This window comes from Asterias amurensis, chromosome 16, assembly GCF_032118995.1.
Source record: "Asterias amurensis chromosome 16, ASM3211899v1".
Taxonomy (NCBI): Eukaryota; Metazoa; Echinodermata; class Asteroidea; order Forcipulatida; family Asteriidae; genus Asterias; species Asterias amurensis.
This window is the reverse complement of record NC_092663.1, coordinates 157,533-184,790: the sequence shown is the minus strand read 5'-3', so window position 1 is coordinate 184,790 and position 27,258 is coordinate 157,533. Positions and strand designations below refer to the sequence as shown.

General features: G+C 38.6%; 2 long non-coding RNA genes and 1 pseudogene across 2 annotated transcripts in view; 2 read left to right on the top strand and 1 right to left on the bottom strand.

Annotated features, from left to right (window-relative positions):
- The first annotated feature begins 1,220 nt into the window (after positions 1 to 1,220).
- On the top strand, positions 1,221 to 6,146 carry LOC139948796 (sphingomyelin phosphodiesterase 4-like; annotated as a pseudogene).
- Positions 6,147 to 6,209: 63 nt separating this feature from the next.
- Positions 6,210 to 14,220, bottom strand: LOC139949246 (uncharacterized). The gene is made up of 3 exons (XR_011787535.1): positions 14,030 to 14,220; positions 12,947 to 13,100; positions 6,210 to 8,075 (listed from the first exon to the last, which is right to left on the bottom strand). It is a non-coding gene; the product is annotated as an uncharacterized lncRNA (long non-coding RNA).
- Positions 9,793 to 27,258, top strand: part of LOC139949245 (uncharacterized) — a 126,216-nt gene continuing 108,750 nt past the window's right edge. The window contains exons 1-2 of the long non-coding RNA XR_011787531.1: positions 9,793 to 10,027; positions 17,274 to 17,386. This is a non-coding gene — a long non-coding RNA (uncharacterized lncRNA). The remainder of the gene's footprint in view (positions 10,028 to 17,273; positions 17,387 to 27,258) is intronic.

Here is a 27,258-nt window from a genome sequence, read left to right as displayed (position 1 = left end):
TTCAAATAAGAAATCTTCCTGCCATTATGTTTAACACAGGTTTGTAAAAATAAGAAAACATGTTATAAATAAAACAAACCATATTTTTTTTTTTAATGAGGTACTGAAATATTTGTTGATTGATTTGGGGTTGAATAACTAAAATTGCCTAGAATGAGATTCGAACCAACGACCTCTAGATTAACGTACCGGCGCTCTACCAACTGAGCTATCTAGCCCTACGTTGACAGTCTCCCTATTTTTTGGTCAATATCTAAAACACAATTATTTATCAAATTACTTTTTATTTTTGTTGCAATGCCTCAGCTTTTTTATTTCATTCGATAGATATGCGATTCCACAGTTCATCAAGAAAAAATTGGACGTATTTCTATGACATTGATTTGACAACTGGCCTCTGGATTCAACCTTTAGACAGGTATGTACATGTACAGGTAGAACAGTCTGGGAACATAATAATTATGGTGTGTAATTTTTCAGAATTATAGCTTATTCACTTGATTAAGTTTTGGCTTAAAAAAACACCATTGGAGCAGACGAGCAAATGTTCAACATTTACAGTTGAGTTATATCCAGCCATGGCGCTATGTAGATCAATCTGTAGAAACAGAAAGATCTCCAAGAGGTAACATGAGAGAAACTCAGAAGGACAAACCAATACAGAAGAAAGATGGTAAGAGACTATAAGGCATTGATTGGACATTGAAGTACTTTGTGAGAGACCTACATAGTTAGTGATACAGTTGAAAAAGAACCCAGTGCACTTATTGAAAAGAGAAGGGGTTCGCCCTAGTGTTCCTGGCTGTGATTGCTGAATGCGCCGTAGCACCATTAAAACCAATACATGGTGCTAAGGATTAGGAAAAAACACCCTTGTCGCACAATTTTGTGCTTTCAGATTCTTGATTTCGAGACCTTAGCTGAGGTGTACAAAATCAAATTCAATTTTGTGTGTGAGAAATAACTTCTTTCTCAAAACGTCGTTACTTCAGAGGTAGCCGTTTCCAACAATGTTTTAAACTATCAACATCCTTCCATTGAGCGCTAACAAGTAAGATAGCTAACAATTATTTTGAGCAAATTACCATAAATATCCAGTGCCTTTAACTGTAAATCAAGCCCTTGTGATTCCAGTGCAATTTGTGTATTGATGTATTATCATCATCCTGGCCATCTCATTCATATATTTCATATCCTATTATATTCCTCTTACTAGCCGAGAGAAGTCTTTATGAGGATTATGGTTCACCACATCATGGCCAATCTGCTTCATATGGAAGTAGTTTCCTGACCCCTAAGCCTAATCCATCTGTACCTGACTTGGGCTGCCAAGTAGCTGAGCTTGAGACCCCTGGATTCATGTATACACCACTGTACAGCAATCATGTCAAAGCTTTGGTAAGTTTGAGGGTTCATTGAGTTCATGTTTCTTATACTCAAACAAAAATTTATTTATAACTACATTTTTACCTAGTCAGTTTTCCTTGTGGCTCATCATGTATAATAGGCTGAATATAGAAATGCTGTGTTTCTTTTATTCAGATTTGTTGAACCAAAACAAGGGTTTTCTTTATAGGAAAGTATTCAGGCTCTTTCTTTGTTCAATTAAGAAACCATGTATGCTCATGTTTACCAAAAGTTTTACAAAAAGTTGATCTTAACATGGTTTGTCCCTGGGTGCCTTGCAGGGCTTAATCGTTGTTTCTTGTGTAACGAGGGTCAGTGATCTGCACCAGTCAACACAAAGACACCCGTCTCAAAAAGACAATCCTTTCGAGCCCGTTTCACTCGCTCGCAGCGAGGCGTGTGCATTGATGGGGGTAATAATAGCTCGTTACAGCCCTCTTTTCCCCTGCGTGCCTTGATGGTAATTTAAGGGCTGTACTGTATCTATCAAAACGACAATGAGACCCAATAAACAATCGTTGTTGTATCTTTCAGGATTATTCCTTGATGGAAACCAAGCTTATTTTCATACTGGCTCTCAAATGGAACCATATGTTCTCAATTTGTTAAAATAGGCTTAAGGGCATCTTGCACAATAAAGTTCTCTCATATTTAACTCCCGCAAACAATCATGACGACAATTGTATATTATTCTAAAACTTTGCTAGATTGAGAGATTGTTACAGAATGTTCACCAAGCTCAGATCACATGTCAGTATCCAACTTAAGTTACACACCGGTCACCAATGATGGAGAGGGCTTCTTGTCTTGGTTTTCACAAAGTACCTTCAGTGACCCAACATCTAGAGGTCAAAGGTCACAGGGTCATCTTCAGCTTCAGGATGATATTGGGCCAGTAGACACCAACAAGTTGTGTAGATACTTGGAATATACAAAGGATTTTCTCTCCAAAGTATTTCAGGTAATTAAATGTATCAATTGTTTTGGATACTGTATGCAGTTCCATCATGTCAAACTGAATTACAGAAGCTTTGTTGCAAACAGGTAACATTAATATTGTGGCGTGTTATGGCCTGGCGGTTGGGAGCGTCGGATTCGGGCTCTGGTGTTTGATCAGCAGAGTGTGGGTTCGACTTTCGGTCAAGACACTTGCTACATAAAGTTGGGGAGGGAGTGCTTTTTGCTCTACCAGCCAGGCTTCTGATTGAGAATACCTAAGCCTATGTACATCCGTATGGACTGTAAAGGGGGTAACCCTGTTTCAGCCCTAAGAATAGGTGGCAAGACCTCCTGGAAGAACAAATAATTGTAGCCCACACCTTGAAGTGGCCTTCAGGCCTTGTGTGTCTGGCGAATTGCATAACAATGTCTTTAATCTCATACAACACTGAGTATAAGGCCTCCTTGCCGTAACTTTTAAACACATTACTAAAGTGCAGTTTTCAAGCAGTGTAATGAGAATCAATGATTTGTGGTTTTGCAGGTAAATGCACCGTCACTGCTTGAAGAGTCAATAAATGGTGGATCCAAAGGGAGTACAGCCATTAACGAGAATGGCCAACCACCACATTGTGTCAATGGACAGTTGAGTCCTAAGGGTCGCTTCCAGGCAAGTAGTTATTATTCTTAAAAGCTTGTTGCCATAACAATCAATACTAGCGCCATTAATACATTCATACTTCAGGAAAATAGTAAGAAATTGTACATTGATGGATTTTTGAAAAGTATTATTCTCATAATTATGTACCCAGTAACCATTTTGTGATAAAGTCACCTGTGAAGGTGGTCACAGTTTTGTGATTATAAATGAAAAAGTTTGTTTTTTCCAAAGATTTATGTACATTTGCTTGCTTTAATGTAAATAAGCAAGTGATTTATTAGGGCCTTTGTAGTGTAGTCAGTAAGGAACTCACAAGGACGCAGAAGATAGTAAACAGTATGCTATCATGTTCACCTCATGTCATGTGAACGGCTCCACCATCCAAGATGGCGTAACCCAAACAACCTTAACAATAGAGGGCATACTTGTATTTAACCAAGGACACAACAGCCTTTCAATGCCATATTGAACTTTGACAGTATTTTAGAGAAAGTATTTCTCTGGTTTTAACTTCGGTGAGGTCTTACATCGAATCTAATTTGTTTAATATCCATAGATGATGAATAAACTACGAAAGTTTGAGATCGCGTACCGAGGTGACCCAGAACTTCAGCCAATCAGAAGCTTTGATTGTTCGCAAGCTGTATGCACTCTCGTCAAACTTCAACACAACGGTAAGATTGATTTGATGATTATCTGACTGATCTGACAGGAGCTACTAATGAGCTAGCAATGTGTACTGTCAAGTATGTTGTTCAATTAAACTTAATTTAAATACAAGAACCCTGCCTGACCGCGCAGAATCCCATTTAACTTGGTGACTGGGATCAATTTAAGTCAAGGGTCGTGCTTACGAGTCTTAATATTGGGATTTAGAACCAACACCCAAACTATTGTTCTAGGGTTAGGCCTATCGGCCATGTTGTGCCAGTAACTATAATCCTCATTTGAATGTTCTGAAGGGTGTGACGGAGAGATTTAAAGGCAGTGGACACTATTGGTAATTACTCAAAATAATTATCATCATAAAACCTATTACTTCCTGTTTTTGCAATTTGCCATTTCTCTCTTAGTATCGTTCTATAAGTAGTTGGTTTTACCAGTAGTTTGGGTAGCTTTGTACATTGAAGAAACTTGAATAAATTTCCCCCTCCAGGGAAAAAAAACAAACCTTTTACGAGTAATGGGGAGAGGTTGATGGTATAAAACATTGTGAGAAACAGCTCCCTCTGAAGTGACGTAGTTTTCGAGAAAGAAGTAATTTTCCACGGATTTGATTTCGAGACCTCAAGTTTAGAATTTGAGGTCCTGAAATCAAGCATCAAAAAGCACACAACTTTGTGTGACAATGGTGTTTTTTTCTTTCATTATCATCTCACAAATTCGACGACCGGTTATTTTATGCTTATGTTGAGATACACCAACAGTGAAGACTAGTCTTTGACAATTACCAATAGTGTCCACTGCCTTTAAAGTGAAAAGTAATGAGGGAATGAATCTATCTAATAAGATTGTAGTTTGGTTAGTTGTTCAAACTGCTATGGAACAAACTTTCTTCATTGTAAAGTCTACTTCAATTTGAGAACTAAACTAAACCCATATGCTTGTGTGTTTTCTCATTTATTTAGTTTGATGATAAAGTCTTTGAGGTGTATCATCGAGCAGATTTCAGTGGAGCTTTAGCTAAGCAGATCTTCACTGCGTCTACATCAATCCCAACCCATAGACAGACGCCCATTCCAACGCCCCCATACCGTGCCTCCCCTCAACAACAAACATGCAATCCAAGATTGAGTCTTCGTTTTCTAGCTAATTACTACACTCTAGCTAAGCTGGTACTGCTCTCGCTGACTCTTTGGCTTTTTATTGGCTTTGGACCGGCTTTGGACCCACTGGTATATTACTCACGCTAGTGTTCTTGACTGTGCTCTACATCTTTTTCAGCGGGGTGGTGTACACAGTTAGACAACAGTCACACACACATGAGCATATTGAATGATATACAAGCACATGGTGCAGCCAACATGGATTCAGTTCGGTTATAAACCATTATAGACTTGACTCATTGTTGTACCTATAATGGCTACCAAGAAGAACCCAGTCAAATGTCGGATGGATAAAGTGTGTATTTACACCCATGAAGGACTTGGTAAACTCTAGGTTGGATTCAGTACTCTACTGGGTACAATATATGTTTCACAATTGTCATCATGGAGGACTTTGACAAATTGAATTAGTTGGCAAAACCTTAAAGTACATTGTAAATTGATTTGTGGAAGACTTGGTCAACTTTAATCATAAATTGCAGGGTTGAAACAATACACCAGTAAAATGTTTACATCTAAACAGGGTTGAAATAATAAGTAACAATATTTTGCACTGCGTTTAATTTCAACACTTTGCATGGTAAAAGGGACCCTAGGATAAGATGTAAATAAATACACAGCTGAACATAAAAACCATACTATGTGTCTTGGTAATGATGTTTTGATTAAAATACACTAGGAAAAGTTATATCAAAAAGAGTCAAGATCTTTGTATACAAAGTGCTGTCTTGCAACCATTTCAGTAACAAACATCATTTTGTTATGAGGTGTTCCAGAAAATGCAATGATGTACGTGTAAACTTATACTTGTAAAATTATACATAAAGATATTGGAATACGTCTAATGTGATAAGACAATTGAAACACTATTTTCAAACAAGTATTACCCTGTCTCTCAGTTGTTTTATGATTTATTTTAATCTTTTATCTGTGGCATCCATCAAGTTAGCCGTCTTATAAACCACAAAGTATATAATGTCATGTAACGATGATAGGGTGTATTGAAATGCACAATGATGCAATTATTATTTTTAGAATAAAAAATAAACTTGTAAATTATACCAGGTGTTGTAATTAAAGGAACACGTTGCCTTGGATCGGTCGAGTTGGTCTTTGAAAAGCGTTTGTAACCGTTTTTTATAAAATGCATATGGGTAGAAAGATGTTGTAAAAGTAGAATACAATGATCCACACAAACATGCCTCGAAATTGCGTGGTTTTCCTTTTACCTCGTCGACTAACACGTCGGCCATTTATGGGGGTCAAAATTTTGACTCCCATAAATGGCCGACCATGTTAGTTCGCACAGTAGAAGGAAAACCACGCAATTTTGAGGCAAACTTGTGTGGATCATTGTATTCTACTTTTAAAACATCTTTCCAACCATATGCATTTTATAAAAAACGGTTACAAACGCTTTTGTTTTGACCAACTCGTCCGATCCAAGGCAACGTGTTCCTTTAATCTTCAATTACATTTTATCTCCTGAAAGTATGTTTGAAAGTGAAACATTTCACAAAGTGCCATCTTGCAACTCTTTTAAAGACACTGGACACTATTGGTAATTGTCAAAGACCAGTCTTCTCACTTGGTGTATCTCAACATACACAAAGTAACAAACCTTTGAAAATTTCAGCTGAATTGGTCGTCGAAGTTGCAAAATAACTATGAAAGAAAAAACACCCTTGTCACACGAATTTGTGTGCTTTCTGATGCTTGATTTCGAGACCTCAAGTTCTAAATCTGAGGCCTCGAAATGAAATTCATGGAAAATTACTTCTTTCTCGAAAACTACTCCACTTCAGAGGGAGCTGTTTCTCGCAATGTTTTATACCATCAACCTCTACCCTACTCGTTACCAAGAAAGGTTTTATGCAAATAATTATTTTGAGTAATTACCAATAGTGTCCACTGCCTATAAGGGAAAATAAACTTTGTAATAAAATAGTAAGAAATGTGCTTATTCTGATACATCATGATCTCTGATGTATTGTAGTAAACAAAGTTGGGCAATTGTTTTGCAGACAAAGCAGTACCGCTTAGCACAAGTTTGCAGTTCATTGAAAAGTAATCTTCACATATGCAAAACAATTAAAGACACTGGACACTATTGGTAATTGTCAAAGACCAGTCTTCTTATTTGGTGTATCTCAACATGTGCATAAAATAACAAACCTGTGAAAGTTTGAGCTCGATTGGTCGTCTGAGTTGCGAGATAACTAAGAAAGAAAAAAACACCCTTCTCACACGGAGTTGTGTGCTTTTAGATGCTTGATTTCCAGACCTCAAATTCTAAACTTGAGGTCTCGAAATCAAGTTCGTGGAAAATTACTTCTTTCTCAAAAACTACGTCAATTCAGAGGGAGCCGTTTCTCACAATGTTTTATACTATCAACCTCTCCCCATTACTCGTTACCAAGTGAGGTTTTATGCTGATAATTATTTTGAGTAATTACCAATAGTGTCCACTGCCTTTAAAGGTACAGATGATTATTTACTCTGTTAAACAAAAAGATTGGTTTGTAAACATCTTAAACTCATCTGGGATCTATCATAGAGCAGCTTAAGCACAAAAACTAGCTAAGCACAACAAAATTATGCTTAAAAGAAAATGGTTGATAAGCTAAAATATTTGTATCTTGCTTACTGCTGTTAACTGCTGCTTAGCATAAACTTTTGAAGCAATATTTTCTTAAGCTGAAGAAATGAAGATATCATTGTTGGTTTGTAACATTTTAAACTCATCTGGGATCTATCATAGAGATGCTTAAGCACATAAACTAGGTAAGCACAATCAAATTATGCTTACAAGAAAAAGGGTTACCAGCTTCAAAACCATTTTACATGTAGGAACTGTGACTGGTATCCTGCTTACTGCTGTTAAATGCTGCTTAGCATAAACTTTTGAAGCAACATTTTCTTAAGCTTAAGCATCTCTATTAAGTTGGGCAATGAAAATGAAGTTACCATAACAAAATGTGGCAGGTTCCTGTGCCTTGGTTTGTTAAGTACTAGTTTCCACAAGTTGTAGGTAATAAACACAGTAAGCATAAAAAACAGATACTACTATGGTAGTATGGAACCATAAAAAATGGTTAATTTAGTACATTTTGTTAACAAATTAACTGCTGATAGGATCAAACTTATTTTTTTTTTCTCCCTATTTTGAAGATTTCCAATTCAGTGCTCTCGGAACAAATGACAGTTGCATTCGGCTTTTACCTCTGGGTCCTTCCACACCTCTGAAAAACAAAAACAGAAAACACAGTTAAAAATACCTATCAATATTAAACTCATATTATATTTAATAAACTTATATGACAAATAAAAGCAATATAAATAGGATCACTGTCAAGTAAATGATTTATTGTATAAAGATTTAATTAAATGGAAAGATTGACAAAACATTGTCCCTAACAGTCCCCATTCCTTTATATACAATACCAAAGTAGAGAATTGAAAAGGAGCTAAACCAATCATGTATAAAAGTCCAAACCATGTCATGTAGAGAAAAGGATATTATATTAATATTCAAATGGTACATAGAAAGTATCCTCCCCAGTTTTGGTTTGTGTGAATATTCATGTATGAGTTTGCATATTGATTAGTTTGTTGCATCATGAAATCTGCATCAGCACAATTTGTGAATACATTATTTAACACAATGAGTAAGAATGTCTGGAATGAGGTGTGGCCTTTTGTGTGGATGTGATGTGAAGTTGAAGGAGAGTGGATGCGTCTTGTCCACTTGCTGCCTTCATGAGTTGCTTTGGACCCATTGGTTTTCACTGCAAGGCAGACCAAGTGGATTTGTCAATCTTAAACTAACCATGGAATATTAAGAGAAACCTGGGAGCATTGAGGATACATAATGTGACTTTTTACCAGTGATCAAAGGCAAGACAAACATGTAAGTTAACTTAATTTAATTATACCATTTTCACCAGAGCAACATTATGCCTTCAGTTCTATCATTCAACAAGATGTTTAGAGATATAAAAGCAATTGCATATAATTTGGCACGTCTGGTCCTTAAAGAATGTTGGTGAAATCTTTATGAACTCTTGTCTTAAAATCCAGTTTAGAGCTATTATAGTTGTATTCACTTTGCATTGTATCAATAACCTGTTCCTTGCTCTGTTTTGTGATACTAGTGTGTCCATTTAGCACAAAACTAATTAGTTTATGAGTAAAAAAAAAATGGTTCCTGGTCGCAGTAAACTTATGAGGGATACGCTGGTAAAATCCATGTTTTAAAGTTGGTAAAATCCATGTTTTAAAGTTGGTAAAATCCATGTTTTAAAGTTGGTAAAATCCATGTTTTAAAGTTGGTAAAATCCATGTTTTAAAGTTCATAAAATGGTTTGACAAGGCTTGACTTGCGCTGTATGTAAATGTGGCCGCGAATGCGCGTGATCAACGCATACTGTCCTACTACGTCAAATCGTCGTCTACTCGCTTGAGCCGTCAACTCCCCACAGACTTTTCCCAAAACCGGCGTGTGTATTCGCCTTTGACCTACATTCATTTTACTATTTATTTCTTAATTTCCAACTTACATTGCTTTTGATTTGATATTGTTGTGATTTTGATGCTGTGGAAATAAACTGGGCGCACAAATTCTACACCAACACTATGTACAAGTTGTACCCACCTGCATGTACTGTTTACATTATGCACCTGCATGTACTGTTTACATATCCACATGCATGTACATGTACTGTATACATGATACCACATGGACACATAATGTACATGCAGCTGCAGACGACCAAAAGTTAGCTTTCCGTATCTGTGTTTTGATTGGTCAACCGAGGTGATCTCAGACCAATCAAAACAAACCCAACTACGGTAACTTTTAATCACTGCACTTATCCAATGATAAATTGTATCCAATGGAATCACTGGATCTGAGTAGCAACGACCTGTCTTTATCCTTGCGGTAAATTTAAAGACAAAAGCCCTGTTGAAAATGCAAGATGGCGGCTGACGGCTTTGTAGTTTTACTAGAGATAATTTGTTCACAAGAAAAAACTTTAAATTTGAACCGCAATTTAATACAAACTATTTAAAATTCTCTATACGCTAATACTTTATAGTTTTATGCCTCTTTTGTGGATTTTAAATGTATTTTGGAGGAGTTGCGGCGAGTTGACAGCACCAAGGCCCCAAGCGAGTTGACGGCGAGTTGACGGTGAGTAGTTGGAATGTGCACTAATCCTCAAATTACGAACCCATAAAAATGGTTGTTGACGGGGGAAAAAAAAAGAAGTTTTATCAAGGGCAGAAATTAGTGGTCAAAGTATTATTCTATTTTTTTCTTTTTAAGTTTTGAAAATCATTTGCATTAATGTTACAAGTTGGATAATAGTCAAAAATGAAAATTGCAGGCGACCCAAAGTTTGACCCCAAATAGAAACGTATACAGTTTCCGATGTTCACCTCCCGTGACAAAAAAAGAATCACTCCAGATTTGTCTCCCTTCTAGAATACGAATAATGGCCGGTCCGTTTACTGGCTTGAAACTTAAATCAAATATTGCTTCTTATATAATGTATATTAAAAGATAGAACTTAAAGAGTGCGTGACTGGTTCCAGTTGAATGAGCTAAAACAATGAAAACCTTAATGGTCTAAACTCCTTATTACAAAGATGTTCTCATGAAACTTCAATCAAATATTGCTTCTTACATGTAGCTTCAAACAAAACGATAACACTTTAATTTATAGTTTAAAGAGTGTTATCATTTTTTTCTCCAGTTGAATGAGCTAAAACAATGGGAACCTTAAATGGGCCATCTCTGATGCTTTCCTTTTTTTGTCATTAGTTCTTAATAAAGGCACTACCTGAAATTTCTTGACCCACATTTGTTTTCTTCATTTTTATTTTCTTCAATTTTTTTTTAAAGCAGCCATCCCTAGTTTGCATAAACTAATTTTGCATTAATTAACATAAAGCTGTTTTGCATCCCTAAACTGACTGGGGAATTACTAGCATTCACTTTTATCAAACATAAAAATATCTGGTTTGCTGAGTGTCTTTGGCTTGAATTAATTTTTTTTTATAGTTCAAATGTGAAATATTTGTTAGCGACTTTCCATGTACCTGATGATGGTGAAGATTGTACTACAAATTAAGCACTGAACCTAACTGAATACACAACAAAGGCACAATAAATTCTCACACTATTAATTAATGCCGTAATTAATGTTTCGCACACGTAACTAGTTACGTGTGTACGTGTGTGTGACAGCATGCCAACATGCATGTCCCTCAATACACAAGGTATGCGCTGTGACGCACACCCAGGTGCATAAGCCTTGAGTGTCACTTATGGCCACATTTTTTACCTACACTTGTGAGAGGGGTACAACAAAGACCTAGCCAACATTTTTTCATAAAGGGGGGAGGGACATGACCCAAAGTGGATTTAAATTGACTCTCTTTCTCTCTGACATTGCTATTGCGATTATGTTTATGTACATTTTTAATTGTTATGCTTGGTTTTATTAAAAATAAATTGTTTCAGACAAAAATATACTGTTGTCTTTATACAGTTATTTGATTCCATTTGGAAAATTCATTAATTTACACATAAATCATTTCTGACACAGAGGCAAGTGCTAAACAATGTTGATTTGCTTGATTGTCGATTGCCTCAGTGCATTAAAGCATAGGGCCTCACACACATCACCGACCATAATGTCACTCACGTAACCCAGCATAATAACAGAAAGTGAATATTTAAAATGTTTAGTTGACCTTAAAATCGATTGTGTCATTAAACCGACTAGGAATGAAAGTCCCCCCACAAGAAGTACGAGTCTTTCAGCAATATCAGACTCACAGAGTTTTGAGAAAGAAACTTTTGGTAGAAAAACCTGCTTTTGTCTGACGTCACACACGTAAAACGTGACAGGTCTTTCTCTGCAGCAACCCAACTTTTGTGGAATGCACTTCCCACATACATCAAATCTAGCAAAACTACAGAATTGTTCCACAAGCATCTGAAAACATACCTCATGAAGGAATCCAGCGATTAACTGTCATTTCCATACTTGTCATTATTTCGCTAATTACTGTTTCTAGTGTTTTTTTTTCTTGTGCGCCTTGGGTGCCATTTTAGGCAGATATGTGCGCTTTATAAATCTCTAATTATTATTATTAATATTATTTTACCTTTGACCCAAAGTAAAAAAGTCAACAATTTTTTATTCAATTTTAAACTAGGGTCGGTAAATCCATGTTATTTATGAAAAAATAACAGTTATCATAGTAAAGACAGGGGACAGATATTTAAGTAGAGAATTTCCCAGTTTGTTTTTCACACACGTAACGCGAGAATGGCCCTAATGGGCATCACTCCGTATTGCAATAATTATTGCAATCAAATATTGCTGCTTGTATGTAGATAACATAAAAAGATTGATCTCAAAGAGTTTATCACTGGTTCCAGTTAAATGAGCTAAATTAACAAAACCTTAAATGGCCATTACTTCATACTTGTCAATGTCTCCAAACTGCTTTTTGGAAGAGTTTATTGATCTTAGATTTCCCCAAATTCTGAAAATCAATCTCATCTTGTATCCATTCTAACCAAAGCTCTAATGAAGAAAAAACAAATATTAATGTATGGTTCAGAATAGAATGTCAAAGTTTTCAAGCTAAAGGGACAGATCTTTGTCACCCAACCAGCTAAATATGGCCAGTGATGACCTAATCATGACAGCCCAATGTTGAAACATGTTTATGTTTACTAACATTCAAAGAAGAGGAGAGAAAGACACATGTGTTAAGTAGGGCTTTCCTTTACAACAATGGATAATTCCAGCAGTTTTGAATGGCATAATATTGTTTTGCATAGCAAAAATTGAGACTGAACTTTTGTTGTGCACTTTGAATGCTAGTATTGAGTAGCAAATGGTGATTAATGAGTAGTCAACTGAAACACTTAGTGTCGCAATTTGCTCTAATATACGAGGGAAATTGTTCACTGACAACATTAAATTTATAGTACCTGTGTTAATCTAAAACATAAATTTCTTGCTTACTTTATGTCTGAAAGTGTGATTACCAAAAGGGGAACAATAAAACACAAAGCATAAGTACCTACCTGGAGTTAATGGAAAATACTTGCTCATTCTCTTTCGAGCTAAACCTTTTAATCTGTGACTGTCAAAGATTTGACTTTGAGGAGAATCACTCAGCCCCTTGGCTGCATTGATCAGCTGAATATGGGCATCATAATCGTTGACATCTTTACTTATCTACAAAACAAATAAATAAATCATTGATAAATATTACACCTTTTATGATTGATTTATAGTACTAACTAGGGTCATTGCAACTCACTATTTTGTAGCCTTTATAAAATAGTATTTGACTTTTAAAGTTACTGTTATTACTCTTATAATGCATTAAACTCTGTTGATCCTATCTGTAGTGTAGTGATTTGGGGTTCCATTAAATCCAAACGTGGTGCCGGAACCAGACATAAGGGACCAATACTCGGCAAGGTTATTGTCTGCATTTACCTTTTACTGCTGTACAAATCGCCGTCATATTAAAACTTTTGATTGCAACTTCCAAACTAGTCATTTCTCAAAATATAAACCTGTGTAGATGGGAAACCACGTTTTTCAGCTGAAGACTTGCATTCCTGATTTTTGCTACATCGAATAGTTTGATAATAATGAAAATTTTATTCTAAACTTATCGCGCGGCGTGGTTAGGCCATGGTCAGCCTGTCACTGTGGTTACCCGTGCTGTTTTAGTGTTTGCACTGGACTTGAAAAGGGTAAGTTACCCATTGGGCTATGGCGCGGTTAGTTTGCCCAAATTAAAAAAGGAATTAAGTCCAGTGCCACCCAGGCTCTTTTAAGACTCATCATAGTCTCTAGAAGTAAGTTTCTATTTCTGCCTCCATCATCATGTCCATCAACTCATGGTTTGACCATCAACAAATAACAACATGACAATAAAATGGGAATGGTGGCAGGTGCGTGTTGTTTAGCCCACCTTGTTGAGCTGTAAATGGCTCCGCTTTTAACATCGGTCTCATCACTGTCGCAAGTGATGAGACCGATGTTAAAAGCGGAGCCATTTACAGCTCAACAAGGTGGGCTAGATAGGTGTTGTTGAACTTGAATTGCACAGTTGAACTTGAACTCTATCTAATAAAGTCTAGCCGATTTACCTCGAAACCATCGGCAAAATTTCCAGCTCTGTGTGATCAAGAGACGTGGAATCACTATCCTCATTCTCCTTGCCCTTCTCATTGACCAGTTGATGAGAGCATGAGAGAGCCTACAATCCGCTTCATTATCACTGCTGCCACTAGACCAGTCGGATGAATCCGAACAACTGCTGCCGCTTCCGCCATTGTTACCAATTGGCTGATGCTCAAATGTGGAGGGCGCCCTTTCATAACACCGTTAATACCACTTCGGCCTCCCGAGACTAGACTAGACTTGATTTTGAAACTACGGTTATTTTCTTTGCATCAGCCACGCATAATTCCCCCCTTACATACAAAAAAGTTTGCTATTACACGCTCTAACTCGCAATCGTATGCTATAATGACGGAAGTTTGTGACACTATGGGCGCTGTTTCAGCTAATCATTGTATTGGGTATCAAAGACGACTAAAAATCAAAAGTCATTTTCGGTATGAAGAAGTGCGGAAGCCGCCCTATCCTACATCGTTCGTTCCACATCACAGTTATTGAAGAGTTCGGCTCAGTTATTTTTAAAGCAAATTTTCTTTGGTTTGTTTAATGTCTACGAGCTTTGTGTGGCCCCCATGCCTACATCCAGTGCATCAATTTTAGGGTAGTAGTTTTAGGTCCACCTCCTGGCCGCTGGCCGGCCCCGCCGAGAATTTGTTTTTATTATTTTGTACGCGAAATAGGCATTTGAAGATCCCAAGATCTTCTCATTTAATGTAAAAGAGTGAAAAGCACCATGGTCTCTTTACATTTCGAGCTGTCCCTCATATGGCTCTTCTAAAAGAGTGGTTAGAGTGGTGGTTATTTCACTCTTTTAGATTAGATTAGATTTTTATTCGTCATGCCCAGCATGAAAATCACTTTCTCGATTTGCACATTAAAATACAGTTATTAAAAATAGCACAAAACATACATGAGCCGTAGACATTAAAACAGCAACAATATAATAAAAATATCACATTGCAAAAAATAAATTGTTTTTGAAATACATCGGAATTAAAGTATACATAAAAACAGAAAGTAAACTAAGGATAACATGTAAAAAAAAAAAATTGCACTGGGTAAGAAGGAGAGACGATGACGATTAGTGTTGGGTTCGAGTTGACGTAATCTCCCAGACTTATTAAAAACAAAAAGTGTATGAAGTGGGGGTGTATCATCAAGTTGTATACTTTCGAGTTTTGACACTAGAGCTGCCTCGTAGATGGTACCTAAATCTTACTAGCAGATCTAGTGATTCTGTTGATTTGATTTTGATTACCCACAGACAGACCATTCGCCCATGCAATGCAAGAGACCGCAATAACAGACTGAATTGCACTTTTGTAAAACAACATGATAATATCCCGGTCAATGTTAAAAATGTTAAGTTTCCTTAAAAAATACATATACGTTGATTAGCCGTAGAGCATAATTTCTGTAACATTCCACTTTAAATGGCTATCAATGTGAGTCCTAAGGTATTTATGTTCAGTGACCATTTCAATATCAACACCATTTATGTTTACAGGCTCGATCTTCGTCGGATTTTTCCGAAAATCAAATACAATTTCCTTAGTTCTTTTTGCATTTAAAACCAGAATATTTTCTTTGCACCATCAGTTACCAAACTTGGCAATTTCATATCTATACCCCGTCTCATCCTCATGAGTAATGAATCCTGTAAGTGAAGTGTCATCTGCATACTTGACCATGGAACACTCGTGGCATTACTACATCTAAGATCGCTTGTATACAATGTGAACAGTTCTGGGGATAAAACACATCCCTGAGGGGCGCCTGATGAACAGTTTCAGACACTGACTGCATCAGTCTAACTCTCAGTGATCTATTTGTCTAGAAATCGTTTATCCATAAAATCAGATCCGGGTTAACATTCATCCCCCTCAGCTTGCCAAACAGAACATGAGGCTGGATGTTCAAGTTGAAGGCCGAAAAAAAAAATCCACGACCAAAGTCCTAACATAATAATGCTTTAGGACGACCAAATTGGCGATAACTGCCATGCAACAATGTTAGGATGGCATCTTCAACGCTACGCTCCGTTCTGTTCTGGTTTTAGTTTGTGTTCTGGCTTTAGAGGGGTTTCACTCAAAGACAGAGTGAAAAATCACTCGAAAAAGAGTTGTCCTTCATATGGCTCCGTGAAAGTGTTTTTTTTTTCACTCATTTACATTAGAGTTGTTTAGATTGGTCATAATAATTCTGTGATCTTTTCTTCTTCGACAGCTTTGTGCACAAAAACAGCTTTGTGCAGAAAACATTCCGTGGGGGAGGCTGTTGCGCATTGTTTTGAGCGTTCCCACCTACCAATTCCGGTATGAAAATGCTGTTGCCGCCCTAAAAATTCGGACGCAGAGCGATAATATGCCAGGAATACAAACTGCGTCTTCGTAGCATGTTTAGTTCCACGAGTTATTGACGAGTTCGGCTTTTGTTTATTTTCACGCGAGGTGTGTGTGGCCCCTATACACAACACACACATTTTGGAGGGGTAGCAGGTCCACTTCCTGGCCGATGGCCCCGCCCTGAAAAGCCCTTGAAAATGGCATTAAGATGTTGGTAAATTGTTAAGATTGAGCATTAAACTGGAAACTAATCGTTTAAGGCTTGTTGAGATCGTTTCTGAGCATACCTGCGTTGTTGTTTGCGCTATCAAGAAGCCCCAAAACTTTGAGAATTCAGAGATGTAGGGACCTGCAAGGATGACTCGGGTACAAACTGCGTCTCTCAAGCATTTTTAGTTCCATTTAAGAGTCTGGCTGAAAGATTAATTCGGGGCTGGGGCTGGGGGTAGCAGTTCCACTTCCTGGCCTAGTCATAACATTACTAGTTTTATACGAGAAGAAAGCCGTTGAAAGTGGCAATCCGACCGCGCATAACTGGTTAAGATTAAGCGTTAAGAGGTCGGCGAATTTTTTTTATGAGTCCGTTTTTTTGTTTAAGTGAAAATGTATTATGTTTCCATTTATCACCACGCGCCTATAGTGTTTGGGGCCCATGTAATGTGCATATTGGCCCTTGGGGCGGGGGGGGGGGGGTGCACTCCCTGGCCGCTGGCCTCGCCTTGAAAATTCTCGTAGCACTAAGTTTTATACGGAGGAAAGCCCTCGAAAATGTCCATCCAATGGTGCTAAGCTTGTTGAGCAATGATGTGGGGTCGATTTGACCCGTTGTAACTTTTGATTTTCTTTCCGACAACTCTGTGCACAGGGAGGCTTGTTGAGTTCGTTTCGGAGCACAGCCGTCATTTTCGGTATCAAGAAGTCTAGAAGCCGCCCTAAAACTTTGAACTTCGGATGCAGGGACATGCCAGGATGATTCAGGTACAAATTCTGTCTCTCAAGCATTTTTAGTTCCAGAATGAATCAAGAGTATAGCTGAAGGCCAAATAAGTCCGGGCTATTTTTTCAATGAATATATTTTTTTCTCCACTGTTCACCACGTGCCGTGTGTATCATGCATTAAATGCCTTACATCTTGGGGTCGTTTCGGTTCAACTCCCTGACCTCTAGGCTCGCTTTGAAAATCACCATAGCGCTAAGTTTAGTACGAGAGGAAAGCCCTTAAAATTGTCATTTCAGAGGTGGTAAACTTGTTTAGATTGAGCAATGATTTGGGGTCAAATTTATCCGTCGAGCTTTTGATTTTCTTTGTGCACAAAAATCCCGTAGTAAGGCTTGTTGAGTTTGTTTCGGTGCACAGCTGCCTACTTGTCATTTTCGGCATCAAGAACTCTGGAAGCCGCCCTAAAACTTTGTAATTTGTATGCAAGGACATGCCAGGATGACTCGGGTACAAATTTTGTTTGTCTAGCATTTGTAGTTCCAGAATGAATCAAATGTATAGCTGAAGGTTTTTATAAGTCCGGGCTTTTTTTTCAATGAATATATATTTTTTTCCTCCAATGTTCACCACGTGCCTTGTGCATCATGCATTAAATTCCCTAAATCTTGGGGGTGTGTCGGTTCTACTCCCTGACCTCTAGCCTCGCTTTGAAAATCACCAGAGCACTAAGTGTAGTACGAGAGGAAAGCCCTTGAAAATGTCCTTCTATTGGTGCTAAACTTGGTTAGATTGAGCAATGATTTGAGGTCAAATTTATCCGTCGAGCTTTTGATTTTCTTTGTGCACTAAAATCCCGTAGGGAGGCTTGTTGAGATCGTTTCGGAGCACAGCCGCCTACTTTTAATTTTCGGTATCAAGAACTCTGGAAGCCGCTCTAAAACTTTGAAATTTGAATGTAGGGTACAAACTGCGTCTCTCTACCGTTTTTAGTTCCAGAATTTTTCGAAAGCATTGCTGAAAGTATTTATAAGTGCGGGCTTTTTTTCAACGCATAGTATTTGTTTTCTCCAATAATCACCACATGCCGTGTATATCATGCATTAAATGTCCCAAGTTTATGGGGTGTGTCGCGTCTACTCCCTGGCCTCTAGCTTCGCTTTGAAAATCCCCATAGCGCTAATTTTTGTTCGAGAGGAAAGCCCTTGAAATTGTCCATCCAGTGGTGCTAAACTTGTTTAGACTGAGCAACGATTTGGGGTCAAATTGACCCGTTGTACTTTTGATTTTCTCTGTGCACAAAAATCCCGTAGGGAGGCTTGTTGAGATCGTTTCGGAGCACAGCCGCCTACCTTTAATTTTCGGTATCAAGAAGTCTGGAAGCCGCTCTAAAACTTTGAAATTTGAATTTAGGTAAATGTCAGAATGACGCAGGTACAAACTGCGTCTCTCTATCGTTTTTAGTTCCAGAATTATTCGAAAGCATTGCTGAAAGTTTTTATAAGTCCGGGCTTTTTTTCAACGCATAGTATTTGTTTTCTCCAATAATCACCACATGCCGTGTATATCATGCATTAAATGTCCCAAGTTTACGGGGTGTGTCGCGTCTACTCCCTGGCTTCTAGCGTCGCTTTAAAAATCCCCATAGCGCTAATTTTTGTACGAGAGGAAAGCCCTTGAAATTGTCCATCCAATGGTGCTAAACTTGTTTAGATTGAGCAATGATTTGGGGTAAAATGGACCCGTTGTACTTTTGATTTTCTCTGTGCACAAAAATCCCGTAGGGAGGCTTGTTGAGATCGTTTCGGAGCACAGCCGCCTACTTTTAATTTTCGGTATCAAGAAGTCTGGAAGCCGCTCTAAAACTTTGAAATTTGAATTTAGGGACATGTCAGAATGACGCAGGTACAAACTGCGTCTCTCTATCGTTTTTAGTTCCAGAATTATTCGAAAGCATTGCTGAAAGTTTTTATAAGTCCGGGCTTTTTTTCAACGCATAGTATTTGTTTTCTCCAATAATCACCACATGCCGTGTATATCATGCATTAAATGTCCCAAGTTTATGGGGTGTGTCGCGTCTACTCCCTGGCTTCTAGCGTCGCTTTAAAAATCCCCATAGCGCTAATTTTTGTACGAGAGGAAAGCCCTTGAAATTGTCCATCCAATGGTGCTAAACTTGTTTAGATTGAGCAATGATTTGGGGTCAAATTGACCCGTTGTACTTTTGATTTTCTCTGTGCACAAAAATCCCGTAGGGAGGCTTGTTGAGATCGTTTCGGAGCACAGCCGCCTACTTTTAATTTTCGGTATCAAGAAGTCTGGAAGCCGCTCTAAAACTTTGAAATTTGAATTTAGGGACATGTCAGAATGACGCAGGTACAAACTGCGTCTCTCTATCGTTTTTAGTTCCAGAATTATTCGAAAGCATTGCTGAAAGTTTTTATAAGTCCGGGCTTTTTTTCAACGCATAGTATTTGTTTTCTCCAATAATCACCACATGCCGTGTATATCATGCATTAAATGTCCCAAGTTTATGGGGTGTGTCGCGTCTACTCCCTGGCTTCTAGCGTCGCTTTAAAAATCCCCATAGCGCTAATTTTTGTACGAGAGGAAAGCCCTTGAAATTGTCCATCCAATGGTGCTAAACTTGTTTAGATTGAGCAATGATTTGGGGTCAAATTGACCCGTTGTACTTTTGATTTTCTCTGTGCACAAAAATCCCGTAGGGAGGCTTGTTGAGATCGTTTCGGAGCACAGCCGCCTACTTTTAATTTTCGGTATCAAGAAGTGTGGAAGCCGCTCTAAAACTTTGAAATTTGAATTTAGGGAAATGTCAGAATGACGCAGGTACAAACTGCGTCTCTCTATCGTTTTTAGTTCCAGAATTATTCGAAAGCATTGCTGAAAGTTTTTATAAGTCCGGGCTTTTTTTCAACGCATAGTATTTGTTTTCTCCAATAATCACCACATGCCGTGTATATCATGCATTAAATGTCCCAAGTTTATGGGGTGTGTCGCGTCTACTCCCTGGCTTCTAGCGTCGCTTTAAAAATCCCCATAGCGCTAATTTTTGTACGAGAGGAAAGCCCTTGAAATTGTCCATCCAATGGTGCTAAACTTGTTTAGATTGAGCAATGATTTGGGGTAAAATGGACCCGTTGTACTTTTGATTTTCTCTGTGCACAAAAATCCCGTAGGGAGGCTTGTTGAGATCGTTTCGGAGCACAGCCGCCTACTTTTAATTTTCGGTATCAAGAAGTCTGGAAGCCGCTCTAAAACTTTGAAATTTGAATTTAGGGACATGTCAGAATGACGCAGGTACAAACTGCGTCTCTCTATCGTTTTTAGTTCCAGAATTATTCGAAAGCATTGCTGAAAGTTTTTATAAGTCCGGGCTTTTTTTCAACGCATAGTATTTGTTTTCTCCAATAATCACCACATGCCGTGTATATCATGCATTAAATGTCCCAAGTTTATGGGGTGTGTCGCGTCTACTCCCTGGCTTCTAGCGTCGCTTTAAAAATCCCCATAGCGCTAATTTTTGTACGAGAGGAAAGCCCTTGAAATTGTCCATCCAATGGTGCTAAACTTGTTTAGATTGAGCAATGATTTGGGGTAAAATGGACCCGTTGTACTTTTGATTTTCTCTGTGCACAAAAATCCCGTAGGGAGGCTTGTTGAGATCGTTTCGGAGCACAGCCGCCTACTTTTAATTTTCGGTATCAAGAAGTCTGGAAGCCGCTCTAAAACTTTGAAATTTGAATTTAGGGAAATGTCAGAATGACGCAGGTACAAACTGCGTCTCTCTATCGTTTTTAGTTCCAGAATTATTCGAAAGCATTGCTGAAAGTTTTTATAAGTCCGGGCTTTTTTTCAACGCATAGTATTTGTTTTCTCCAATAATCACCACATGCCGTGTATATCATGCATTAAATGTCCCAAGTTTATGGGGTGTGTCGCGTCTACTCCCTGGCTTCTAGCGTCGCTTTAAAAATCCCCATAGCGCTAATTTTTGTACGAGAGGAAAGCCCTTGAAATTGTCCATCCAATGGTGCTAAACTTGTTTAGATTGAGCAATGATTTGGGGTCAAATTGACCCGTTGTACTTTTGATTTTCTCTGTGCACAAAAATCCCGTAGGGAGGCTTGTTGAGATCGTTTCGGAGCACAGCCGCCTACTTTTAATTTTCGGTATCAAGAAGTGTGGAAGCCGCTCTAAAACTTTGAAATTTGAATTTAGGGAAATGTCAGAATGACGCAGGTACAAACTGCGTCTCTCTATCGTTTTTAGTTCCAGAATTATTCGAAAGCATTGCTGAAAGTTTTTATAAGTCCGGGCTTTTTTTCAACGCATAGTATTTGTTTTCTCCAATAATCACCACATGCCGTGTATATCATGCATTAAATGTCCCAAGTTTATGGGGTGTGTCGCGTCTACTCCCTGGCTTCTAGCGTCGCTTTAAAAATCCCCATAGCGCTAATTTTTATACGAGAGGAAAGCCCTTGAAATTGTCCATCCAATGGTGCTAAACTTGTTTAGATTGAGCAATGATTTGGGGTCAAATTGACCCGTTGTACTTTTGATTTTCTCTGTGCACAAAAATCCCGTAGGGAGGCTTGTTGAGATCGTTTCGGAGCACAGCCGCCTACTTTTAATTTTCGGTATCAAGAAGTGTGGAAGCCGCTCTAAAACTTTGAAATTTGAATTTAGGGACATGTCAGAATGACGCAGGTACAAACTGCGTCTCTCTATCGTTTTTAGTTCCAGAATTATTCGAAAGCATTGCTGAAAGTTTTTATAAGTCCGGGCTTTTTTTCAACGCATAGTATTTGTTTTCTCCAATAATCACCACATGCCGTGTATATCATGCATTAAATGTCCCAAGTTTATGGGGTGTGTCGCGTCTACTCCCTGGCTTCTAGCGTCGCTTTAAAAATCCCCATAGCGCTAATTTTTGTACGAGAGGAAAGCCCTTGAAATTGTCCATCCAATGGTGCTAAACTTGTTTAGATTGAGCAATGATTTGGGGTCAAATTGACCCGTTGTACTTTTGATTTTCTCTGTGCACAAAAATCCCGTAGGGAGGCTTGTTGAGATCGTTTCGGAGCACAGCCGCCTACTTTTAATTTTCGGTATCAAGAAGTGTGGAAGCCGCTCTAAAACTTTGAAATTTGAATTTAGGGAAATGTCAGAATGACGCAGGTACAAACTGCGTCTCTCTATCGTTTTTAGTTCCAGAATTATTCGAAAGCATTGCTGAAAGTTTTTATAAGTCCGGGCTTTTTTTCAACGCATAGTATTTGTTTTCTCCAATAATCACCACATGCCGTGTATATCATGCATTAAATGTCCCAAGTTTATGGGGTGTGTCGCGTCTACTCCCTGGCTTCTAGCGTCGCTTTAAAAATCCCCATAGCGCTAATTTTTGTACGAGAGGAAAGCCCTTGAAATTGTCCATCCAATGGTGCTAAACTTGTTTAGATTGAGCAATGATTTGGGGTCAAATTGACCCGTTGTACTTTTGATTTTCTCTGTGCACAAAAATCCCGTAGGGAGGCTTGTTGAGATCGTTTCGGAGCACAGCCGCCTACTTTTAATTTTCGGTATCAAGAAGTGTGGAAGCCGCTCTAAAACTTTGAAATTTGAATTTAGGGAAATGTCAGAATGACGCAGGTACAAACTGCGTCTCTCTATCGTTTTTAGTTCCAGAATTATTCGAAAGCATTGCTGAAAGTTTTTATAAGTCCGGGCTTTTTTTCAACGCATAGTATTTGTTTTCTCCAATAATCACCACATGCCGTGTATATCATGCATTAAATGTCCCAAGTTTATGGGGTGTGTCGCGTCTACTCCCTGGCTTCTAGCGTCGCTTTAAAAATCCCCATAGCGCTAATTTTTATACGAGAGGAAAGCCCTTGAAATTGTCCATCCAATGGTGCTAAACTTGTTTAGATTGAGCAATGATTTGGGGTCAAATTGACCCGTTGTACTTTTGATTTTCTCTGTGCACAAAAATCCCGTAGGGAGGCTTGTTGAGATCGTTTCGGAGCACAGCCGCCTACTTTTAATTTTCGGTATCAAGAAGTGTGGAAGCCGCTCTAAAACTTTGAAATTTGAATTTAGGGAAATGTCAGAATGACGCAGGTACAAACTGCGTCTCTCTATCGTTTTTAGTTCCAGAATTATTCGAAAGCATTGCTGAAAGTTTTTATAAGTCCGGGCTTTTTTTCAACGCATAGTATTTGTTTTCTCCAATAATCACCACATGCCGTGTATATCATGCATTAAATGTCCCAAGTTTATGGGGTGTGTCGCGTCTACTCCCTGGCTTCTAGCGTCGCTTTAAAAATCCCCATAGCGCTAATTTTTGTACGAGAGGAAAGCCCTTGAAATTGTCCATCCAATGGTGCTAAACTTGTTTAGATTGAGCAATGATTTGGGGTCAAATTGACCCGTTGTACTTTTGATTTTCTCTGTGCACAAAAATCCCGTAGGGAGGCTTGTTGAGATCGTTTCGGAGCACAGCCGCCTACTTTTAATTTTCGGTATCAAGAAGTGTGGAAGCCGCTCTAAAACTTCGAAATTTGAATTTAGGGACATGTCAGAATGACGCAGGTACAAACTGCGTCTCTCTATCGTTTTTAGTTCCAGAATTATTCGAAAGCATTGCTGAAAGTTTTTATAAGTCCGGGCTTTTTTTCAACGCATAGTATTTGTTTTCTCCAATAATCACCACATGCCGTGTATATCATGCATTAAATGTCCCAAGTTTATGGGGTGTGTCGCGTCTACTCCCTGGCTTCTAGCGTCGCTTTAAAAATCCCCATAGCGCTAATTTTTGTACGAGAGGAAAGCCCTTGAAATTGTCCATCCAATGGTGCTAAACTTGTTTAGATTGAGCAATGATTTGGGGTCAAATTGACCCGTTGTACTTTTGATTTTCTCTGTGCACAAAAATCCCGTAGGGAGGCTTGTTGAGATCGTTTCGGAGCACAGCCGCCTACTTTTAATTTTCGGTATCAAGAAGTGTGGAAGCCGCTCTAAAACTTTGAAATTTGAATTTAGGGAATTGTCAGAATGACGCAGGTACAAACTGCGTCTCTCTATCGTTTTTAGTTCCAGAATTATTCGAAAGCATTGCTGAAAGTTTTTATAAGTCCGGGCTTTTTTTCAACGCATAGTATTTGTTTTCTCCAATAATCACCACATGCCGTGTATATCATGCATTAAATGTCCCAAGTTTATGGGGTGTGTCGCGTCTACTCCCTGGCTTCTAGCGTCGCTTTAAAAATCCCCATAGCGCTAATTTTTGTACGAGAGGAAAGCCCTTGAAATTGTCCATCCAATGGTGCTAAACTTGTTTAGATTGAGCAATGATTTGGGGTCAAATTGACCCGTTGTACTTTTGATTTTCTCTGTGCACAAAAATCCCGTAGGGAGGCTGGTTGAGATCGTTTCGGAGCACAGCCGCCTACTTTTATTTTTCGGTATCAAGAAGTCTGGAAGCCGCTCTAAAACTTTGAAATTTGAATTTAGGGACATGTCAGAATGACGCAGGTACAAACTGCGTCTCTCTATCGTTTTTAGTTCCAGAATTATTCGAAAGCATTGCTGAAAGTTTTTGTAAGTCCGGGCTTTTTTTCAACGCATAGTATTTGTTTTCTCCAATAATCACCACATGCCGTGTATATCATGCATTAAATGTCCCAAGTTTATGGGGTGTGTCGCGTCTACTCCCTGGCTTCTAGCGTCGCTTTAAAAATCCCCATAGCGCTAATTTTTGTACGAGAGGAAAGCCCTTGAAATTGTCCATCCAATGGTGCTAAACTTGTTTAGATTGAGCAATGATTCGGGGTCAAATTGACCCGTTGTACTTTTGATTTTCACTGTGCACAAAAATCCCGTAGGGAGGCTAGTTGAGATCGTTTCGGAGCACAGCCGCCTACTTTTAATTTTCGGTATCAAGAAGTCTGGAAGCCGCTCTAAAACTTTGAAATTTGAATTTAGGGAAATGTCAGAATGACGCAGGTACAAACTGCGTCTCTCTATCGTTTTTAGTTCCAGAATTATTCGAAAGCATTGCTGAAAGTTTTTATAAGTCCGGGCTTTTTTTCAACGCATAGTATTTGTTTTCTCCAATAATCACCACATGCCGTGTATATCATGCATTAAATGTCCCAAGTTTATGGGGTGTGTCGCGTCTACTCCCTGGCCTCTAGCGTCGCTTTGAAAATCCCCTTAGCGCTAATTTTTGTACGAGAGGAAAGCCCTTGAAATTGTCCATCCAATGGTGCTAAACTTGTTTAGATTGAGCAATGATTTGGGGTCAAATTGACCCGTTGTACTTTTGATTTTCACTGTGCACAAAAATCCCGTAGGGAGGCTTGTTGAGATCGTTTCGGAGCACAGCCGCCTACTTTTAATTTTCGGTATCAAGAAGTCTGGAAGCCGCTCTAAAACTTTGAAATTTGAATTTAGGGAAATGTCAGAATGACGCAGGTACAAACTGCGTCTCTCTATCGTTTTTAGTTCCAGAATTATTCGAAAGCATTGCTGAAAGTTTTTATAAGTCCGGGCTTTTTTTCAACGCATAGTATTTGTTTTCTCCAATAATCACCACATGCCGTGTATATCATGCATTAAATGTCCCAAGTTTATGGGGTGTGTCGCGTCTACTCCCTGGCCTCTAGCGTCGCTTTGAAAATCCCCTTAGCGCTAATTTTTGTACGAGAGGAAAGCCCTTGAAATTGTCCATCCAATGGTGCTAAACTTGTTTAGATTGAGCAATGATTTGGGGTCAAATTGACCCGTTGTACTTTTGATTTTCTCTGTGCACAAAAATCCCGTAGGGAGGCTTGTTGAGATCGTTTCGGAGCACAGCCGCCTACTTTTAATTTTCGGTATCAAGAAGTGTGGAAGCCGCTCTAAAACTTTGAAATTTGAATTCAGGGAAATGTCAGAATGACGCAGGTACAAACTGCGTCTCTCTATCGTTTTTAGTTCCAGAATTATTCGAAAGCATTGCTGAAAGTTTTTATAAGTCCGGGCTTTTTTCAACGCATAGTATTTGTTTTCTCCAATAATCACCACATGCCGTGTATATCATGCATTAAATGTCCCAAGTTTATGGGGTGTGTCGCGTCTACTCCCTGGCTTCTAGCGTCGCTTTAAAAATCCCCATAGCGCTAATTTTTGTACGAGAGGAAAGCCCTTGAAATTGTCCATCCAATGGTGCTAAACTTGTTTAGATTGAGCAATGATTTGGGGTCAAATTGACCCGTTGTACTTTTGATTTTCTCTGTGCACAAAAATCCCGTAGGGAGGATTGTTGAGATCGTTTCGGAGCACAGCCGCCTACTTTTAATTTTCGGTATCAAGAAGTGTGGAAGCCGCTCTAAAACTTTGAAATTTGAATTAAGGGACATGTCAGAATGACGCAGGTACAAACTGCGTCTCTCTATCGTTTTTAGTTCCAGAATTATTCGAAAGCATTGCTGAAAGTTTTTATAAGTCCGGGCTTTTTTTCAACGCATAGTATTTGTTTTCTCCAATAATCACCACATGCCGTGTATATCATGCATTAAATGTCCCAAGTTTATGGGGTGTGTCGCGTCTACTCCCTGGCCTCTAGCGTCGATTTGAAAATCCCCTTAGCGCTAATTTTTGTACGAGAGGAAAGCCCTTGAAATTGTCCATCCAATGGTGCTAAACTTGTTTAGATTGAGCAATGATTTGGGGTCAAATTGACCCGTTGTACTTTTGATTTTCTCTGTGCACAAAAATCCCGTAGGGAGGCTTGTTGAGATCGTTTCGGAGCACAGCCGCCTACTTTTAATTTTCGGTATCAAGAAGTGTGGAAGCCGCTCTAAAACTTTGAAATTTGAATTTAGGGACATATCAGAATGACGCAGGT